We start from the raw sequence: 8159 nt of genomic DNA on the forward strand, positions 1-8159 counted from the left end.
TTTGAATTCTGATTTTATGCATATTCTAGCATATAGGATTCCTTTGAATTAAGTCTTAAAAGGGCAGTAGCAGAGGCTATTCTGATGTTGCCTTAGCAATGAATCAATATGCGCGAAATCATGAAAGGGCTATTCGTGCACATCCATACTATTTGATTTATAAGTTTACTTGTTTGCGCACTATATGTCATTTACTTTTCATCCACATTTTCATACATGGTATCAAGAGAACTATCTCTTAGATGCATAGCACTTGGTTTCAAATGATTGAACCATGCGGAGTGCAAGGACCCCTTGAGCTATAGGTTTAGTACAATCATTTCGTTGGGGGCTCATGTGATAAGGATTATATTATCTCTTGGAACATTTTATTAAAAGAGATGACTATGTAGTGTATGTGTTTTATGTTTAGACAACCCATCCTGAGGCTAATCCCTAGGGTGTAGGAGAGCTGTAGTGGGGCCATAGCAATAAGCTCGAGGGTGCTCCCTTCGTTTGTACTACAAGGTGTTAGCCACCGATATGTTTGGGTACTCCAATTTCTTGGAGTCAAGAAAAGCAACACATTGGACTTTGATTTAGAGATTATATCTACAAATGCATTCTTTGGATAAATTAGTTCATAATGTCTATACCCTTCTAGCTACAAGGCTGTGGGTTTGTTTAGGTGAGTTTAGGAGGCTTAGGTAAAGCCCTAGAGCCAGTACTGGGCCCATGTTTGGTCTTTGAAATCTTTATAACCTCTTACAAAGAAATCAAAGGTATGCAAGGAAAAGGGCCAAAAATTGAACTTAAGGAAGACACAAAACGTATTTGTCAAAAACTTAAGCCCTTGATTTTAGAAAAAATGACTATTTTGAGAGAAGAGATTAAAAAGATGTTGCAAGCAAGATTTATTTATCCAGTTGAATATTCTGAATGGGTGAGCACAACAGTCATAGATCCAAAGAAAAAAGGAGGTTGGTGAATTTGTATCAATTATAAATCTTTAAATGCAACCACAAGGAGAGATCATTATCCACATCCTTTCATAAATAAGATTTTGGATTTAATTGTTGTAGAAAGGTAGAGTGTTTGTGATGACTATTCTGGTTATTTTCAATCACCCATTGCTCCTGAAGATCAAAGGAAAACAACCAAAGGGGTTGAAAGAAATGGAAGATGTGGAAGAATACTCTCAGAGGTGAAGCCTGTTAATTTATTTCTGCATTATGAGAAGATAAATCTCTTATAGACAAAAACGTGCAAAAAACAATACCTTCCTCTGTGCTACTCAAACCGCCAATCTGATGCTTTCATTGGTTTTGATAGGGAGGTAAAATACCAACACAACTAGCCAAAATACTCCCAGATTACTTCTTCTTCTTCCCCTAGTTGGGAATGCTATTCAGTGCCTGAAAACCTTGATCGCACGTTGCCCGATTTCGTCAATCCTTCTTTTTATATAAATCCTCCCAAAAATGCTCAAAGCTACCTGCTTTCTTTGACACGTCATCCTATTCGAGAAGTTGTCTATAGTTTTTGGATTTTTACAAGAGATAATATCTAAAATATCACAAATTGGCTAAACTTGTCCAAAAATCTAGAATTTTTGAACCATCCACACTACGAACCTTGACATCAATGACTAATATGGCATTGGCTCTCTAGATCAATAAGAAAGCTGCACTCTAGAGTTTTTCACACTATGTGCAAGTAGTGGCATGACAATGGGTGCGACATTGGCTCTAAGGTACTAGGCAGGGGCCTCACTACTCATCTAAAACCACCCCACACAACCTCGCGAGACCAGGAGCATCTAAGACTTTGCATTTGTAGCATTTTTCGTAGTTCAATGAATAATTATTTTCCTACTCCTCAAAAGGAGTCCCTAAACATGCTTCAGCTCAATCATATGTTCACACACATTGATCATATTTTTTCTTATTTTTATGATGTAAAAAATATAATTTCTCCATTTTTCTTTAATTTTCTCTATGTATTTATAGAAAATATTGGATATTTACTGATTTTCAAGTGTAGACTGACTACTCTTATAGAAAATGATTTTCTTAGCATGTTTCATTCCATGGGAATGGAAAATGCACACCAAAAACCCAAAAACCACATATTTTTCATAATACCACCTAGTCTCGTGTTATGTGTTTCACATACAATTATTATACGATTGATTTTTTATGATTCTTTCAACATGATTGATAAAGTAGAGAATTGGCAATCAAATCCAAGCATTACTAACAATTTCAAATAAGAATCCATCATAAAACGGTAAAATCTACAATTTTCTCATAAAGCTGCTCATTATGACACACATTTTTCAACATTGGAAGCCCGTGACACTCTTTCATAGTCTTTGACGATCTCCAATTCACGTATAAATCTCCACTTTCTCATCATCATTTGACAGAATACGTCCATCCCAACCCATCCCCTTCTTTTTAGCATTTATCCATAAGAATAGTCCACAAGAGGAGAGAGGATAGAGGAGAGAGAGACTAAAATGAGATCTTGCTAAATAGTGCATCAAATTTAGTCATTCCTCTAGTGTGATGAGAAGTAAGAATATGATGGAGATCACAACAAAGATGGTTCCTTGATTGATTGCAGACTCAAAATTTGATTATTTTAATCATGGAAGGGGCATCGAAAAAAACGGTGCCTCCCCCTCTCCCCTCCTCTGCCCGCATTTTTTTTTCATGCCTCTTCATTCCCATAATCTTTGACAAGCTTAAAGCTTGGCTTTAAAAAATTAGTTCAATTTTTTGGTTTAATACTTCTCGCCAAGTGGTTTTCTCACTTTTGAGGGGGCAAACACACTCGAAATTAAGATCCATCTAGATGGCTGCCTTTGTGAGTGTCGAAATCTATAAACTTGTCCACTATGGTGCACCTTTTAGCTTTCAGATCATGTAGGCGCTTCATAACGCGAAAACTTGTGGGGATTAAATGGAGGGAAAATTGGACTCCGATCGATGAACCGAAACTTGTGTTGGCTTCTTGGCATTGAACTCCATCTAGGAAAACTCTAGCTCATCGATTTGCAACGCATGAAAATTTAGTCTTTTACGGCATCTCGGGCTTTTTTTCACTTCAGTAAATAGTCTTTAAAATCTTCTCTCATTGGCAACCACAGGATAGGGCAACTCAACCCTTTGGATCCCACGAACTAAGCTACACAAACAACAACCATAGAAAGCATCAAGCTGCCACAAAAAATATATTCAATAAAGCAGAAGAACAACTCTCACCCTACCCCTTGACAAAATCAAGGCATGAAAATCCACAAGGGATAGGCCCAACATAATCTAACAAACATCTAGAGCGAGTCGCTAACCAACTGATCCAACATAGACTAGAAAAAAGAACTAGTAAATAGGTCATCCTAGGTGACCTACCTACCTAACTAGGAAAATTGGACCAGGAACTCCTACTAGTCGAGGACTCCTATAGCCTAGTCATTATATATTTCCTTTAACACATTTGCCTTTCAAAGTTTTCATACTCAAGCATGTAAAAAGGAGGGAGTTGAGCATAAAGTGACCCAAGGAGAACAGGGTATTGGCCTTAGGTCTTGACTCGACACCCAAGAACCTATCAAGCTCTCATGAGGCACCACTTAATCATTTTTCTATTTTGCTCTCTTTTATTTTCCCCCTAAACACCATATTGGGGTGCGTGGTCAAATCTTTGGATTTGTCATAAATTGAACACTATAACTCCAAATCGAGCGCTCTATAGCTCAATAGATTCCATTTTTCAAGCGCTTTCCAATGATAGGTCACATCATATGGTTTTGAGAAACTTATGGGCATGTTATCCGGGTGCCACCTTTTTAGTAATCAAAAAATGGGAATTGGGAGATTCCCAAACTCACTAATATTGTGTTCCTAATTGTTGAGAGTGGAAAAAGACAGAATTTTTGACTAATTTTTGTTATTTTTGAGGTCTGAATGGTTGATTTTTGATGGATTTTGAGTGATGATTGGTTATTTTGGAAGTGTTTGAAGTGTCTTTGGATGATATTGATTATGTTTTGGAAGCTCATGATGATTTTTAGCAGAAATATGAAGCTCTGTGATGTTCTGATGGGTTCTGTTGAGGTTTTGATTGGTTCTGATACCTTCTGTTTAGCTTCTGTTTTGTTCTGATTTTCTTATGTATGAAGCATGGATTGATGGACGAAGGTTGAACTCTTTTGAAAGCTTATTAAATAGTTTTTGATAGTTTGGAATGGTTTTAGTATGAGTTATGAGGATCTGTTGTTTTCTATTGACCTTGTGTAACCCTCTGATGAACTTCTGTAAAGCCTTTGTCTCTGCTCTGTTTCTATTTCTGTAAATCCTCTATAGATCTTCTATAAGTGTTCTATGATATGCAATTGTAATTTGGGAAAGTTTTCTAACTTTTGGAAAGGATAAATCTAAGTTCAAAAGATCTTTAAAGAAATGGAAGAAGTAGCTCCTAAAGATTGAAGAGCAGACTGAAGTGACAGAGATAGAAGTGAGCTATGAAGAGACATTGTAGTGGCTTTGGTGCCCTTTCATACCTCCCATGCCTCTTGGGAGGTGCATCCATGATCGAAGAAGGATTATTATGAGTGATTATTGATTATTGTAGTGAGGAGATGATGTACTATTGATTGAGAGAGAGAGAGAGTCAAAGATAGTCAATTCTATCAAAACAATGTATATATTTATGAAAGATTGAGAGAGAGAAATATGAAGACAATGAAGATGAATACTATGTGATTATTTTCATTCAAAAATGGTGTATTCTTTTGTGTTTCTTGTTCTATTGATGGATTTTATGAAGATGTTGAAGATTATGGTTGATTCTATTGAATCCATGGAAGAAATCTACTATGATGCTACGTGAAGAGTGGTTCTTTTCCTTGTTGTGGTTCTCAAAAGAATGAATTAAAAGCTTGTTGATGTTACAAGATATATTTTCTTGCAGTAGAAACCCCTTTTCCTTGTTGTCTTTCTTGGGACTCCACTAATCTTCCTTATACTTTATTTGGCTAGCTGCTACCCCTAGGAAGACAAGGCATTGGCCCCTCCGATGTTTGACTCATCCCAAAGAACCTACCAGGTCTCCGAAATGTGATAATAAACTACTTTTAGGATTTTATTTTATTTTATTTTCTAATGTAAGGGGTTAGAACCCCATTTTACACATCTCTGTAATTTTATCTTTATATAGATTCAAAACTTTCTCTTCTGTTCTATTTTGGAAACCTTCTCTAGCTATCTTCACACTAGCAAGGAATGCCTAGAACAATTACCTTGTAGGCTAGGAAGGATAAGGTCACTAGGACTGCCTTCAAAAATAGATCTTTCAATGGGACAATCTCTTGACAACAAGAGGAGACTACTGGAATCTCCCTCAAATATAACTAACTAAATCGTAGGACTTCATGCCGCCTTGATTGTCGGTCCCCATGAACGAAAAGAAAATAAGCCCCACATACATATATAACAATATCAGGTTAAGGGAAAAACTCGAAAAGGAAATGACACCACCTGGAATGGCCACAAGAAGCTCTCGCTTGTAGCAAAGGCTCCCTCCAAGCACTTCATCCTCAAATGTGCCTGATGCAACCACTAAACCTGAAAACCATTAAAAATATCTACAAAAAATAGACACATGGCCCTCTTGGCCTTAACACAACCAACAAGCTGGCCCTCTTGGCTGTAGGAAAGAAAACATTAGGAACCTACATAAATGAACCTCTTAGCCTTAGGGAATAAAACACTACACTACCATTCAACAATGTACTTCTGAAACAAACCCTTGGTTCTCCGAACATAACTTTACTAAAGCACAAAATGGACCAAGGGAAAGGGCTCCTCAGACCCTATACTAAATCCATTAGGTTTTTAGCTAACTCCATGCATAAATAGCAAGAGATGTCCGATGAATATGATGATACAAAATTCTATGTGTGCATGACAGAGTGTGAAGGTACTCACTAACTACCTGACTTCTAACCCAAACTATCCATTGATGACCGAAATATGATGTGTCATCAAGAATATGACGATACACTATCCTATGTGTCCATGACAGAGTAGGAAGGTGCTCACTAACTACTTGACTCATAACCCAAACTAACCATCAACGACCAAAATATGATGTGTCAGCAAGAAGACCCCAAAGTAGTCTAGGGATAATGTTAGGAGGTAGTTCTAAAGGCTCCTATGGACCACAATTGAAAAAGACATCTTCAACAAAAGCATAGTTAGCCAAGGAATCCGCAAAGCGATACCACTATCGATAAACTAACTAACACGTCACCATCTCAAAAATATGAAATATATCCAAGGCTACATGATGGTACATCCATAAAATGGGATCTCACACACTATAGGTTCCATTCAACTGATTGATTACTAACTACAAGTCACTTTTAACCAATAATTAGCAGATACCATCACATCGGGCTACATTCAACCCCATGATCAAGGCCTTGTATTCTGACAAATTATTAGTAAAACATGGTCCTAAATAGACTCGCACTTTCATGGCAACCCTATGTTTGGGGTCTTTTATGACCACACCAATGCTCGCATGTTTAGGGGGCCCTCTAGAAACTTTGACCGTCAAAATATAGAGTATAAACCTAGTCTTCAATGATAGGCCACACTATACTAATAAGCTTACTCATACTTTTGATAATCAAAATTAAGCCGAGAGAGAGGATGTATAACAAGAAAAATACCTCCTTCTTCATTGAACTCAATAGGAATGCTAGTTAAAGTTCATTGACAATGGTGGTAATAGACCTTAATCTCCCACGTAAAAGATCTGTCTTACCACTCAATAACCTGATACCCTTTACTCCTTCATATCACTTGACCTTGGTGGTAATATTTCTCTAGATACGAATGCTCCAAATAGGTATGATTCATACCATTCGCTCATCTTGAAATCTATTGCACATTACAGGTAAATCCTGAAGGACCTGCACAAGCACCAAACCCAATGTTAGCCCTTACACATAGTAAGGCTTCAGCTTAATAAAATTAACCTTATTCCTAAACTCTACCCCCTCCAAACTTGCTAGAAGGATTGTAGAGCCATTTTTTTCTAAACGTACAATCTTGTATGGTTCATCCGACTTGGGTTCTAGTTTACTAGGGAAGAATAGCTCATGACATGCATCATAATACAACACCAACTGACCTTTTACAAATTTGTACTTCTTAGCCCAAAGATCATGAAGGGATTTCATTCTCTACTTCCCTACGTCTGTATGTACTAAAGCTTGCAATGAAATCCCATCAAGATGTGCAAGAGAAGTATATCTTTCTCTTGGGTAAGTTACTTACGAATATATGTGTGCATCACGTGGGTTCAAAATAAGGTATTTTTAAAATACCATTTTTAACATATAAAAGGGTGTAATATAAAGGGGTTATCTCGTGCGAAGTGATTAACCACTTTTCTCAATGGTTAGGCAATTGAAACTTATTCAAAAATAATCTAAGGCCTTCTACATTTGTAAAGAGAGAATATAATGCCTAAATTTCTTCATCGCAAAGACCATTCCAAGGCACAATTTCTTCATGTAAGTGTTATTAACTTCTGATATTCTCACCTTTCTGCTAGCAAAGGAAATTGGATGATACCAGTTCTCTTCCCAAATTTGGGCTAAAGAGCAACAACTGATACTATACATTGTGGCTACCAAAAATATATAAAAAGCTTTACCTCTTTCTCGGTGCTTTTTATATTAAAGGATACTTTTGCTAGTTCCTACTTCACATCCTCAAAGGATACTTGACAAGCTTCATTCCACTCAAACAGACACAATTAAAAATTAACTTTTGGAATTCATTGATATGAACTTTTGCATCTTCCCTTGCTAACCCAAAATAGGTAGAGGAAACTCCAAGGCGACTGTGGCAAGTCCAGTGTTCCTGTTGGGATTGCAATGGGTTGCCCCATAGTAACAACCAGAGTCACTAAAGGAGTTTGAACGATTGAAACTATTACTCCACTCGAAGTGGACGAACTAATTGCAAGATCAGGGGAAGTACTAGAATATCCTCCTCCTAATGGACTATGCATCGAGCTAGGTGTACTAAGAACATACCCTTGTAAGGATATTGCAGAACTCCTTTGTGGAGAATATTTTCTAATGTGTTCAGCCTGCT

The sequence above is a fragment of the Lygodium microphyllum genome, chromosome 30 (assembly GCF_053477565.2).
Source record: "Lygodium microphyllum isolate KBCC chromosome 30, Lygodium_microphyllum_v1.1.10, whole genome shotgun sequence".
NCBI classification, from domain to species: domain Eukaryota; kingdom Viridiplantae; phylum Streptophyta; class Polypodiopsida; order Schizaeales; family Lygodiaceae; genus Lygodium; species Lygodium microphyllum.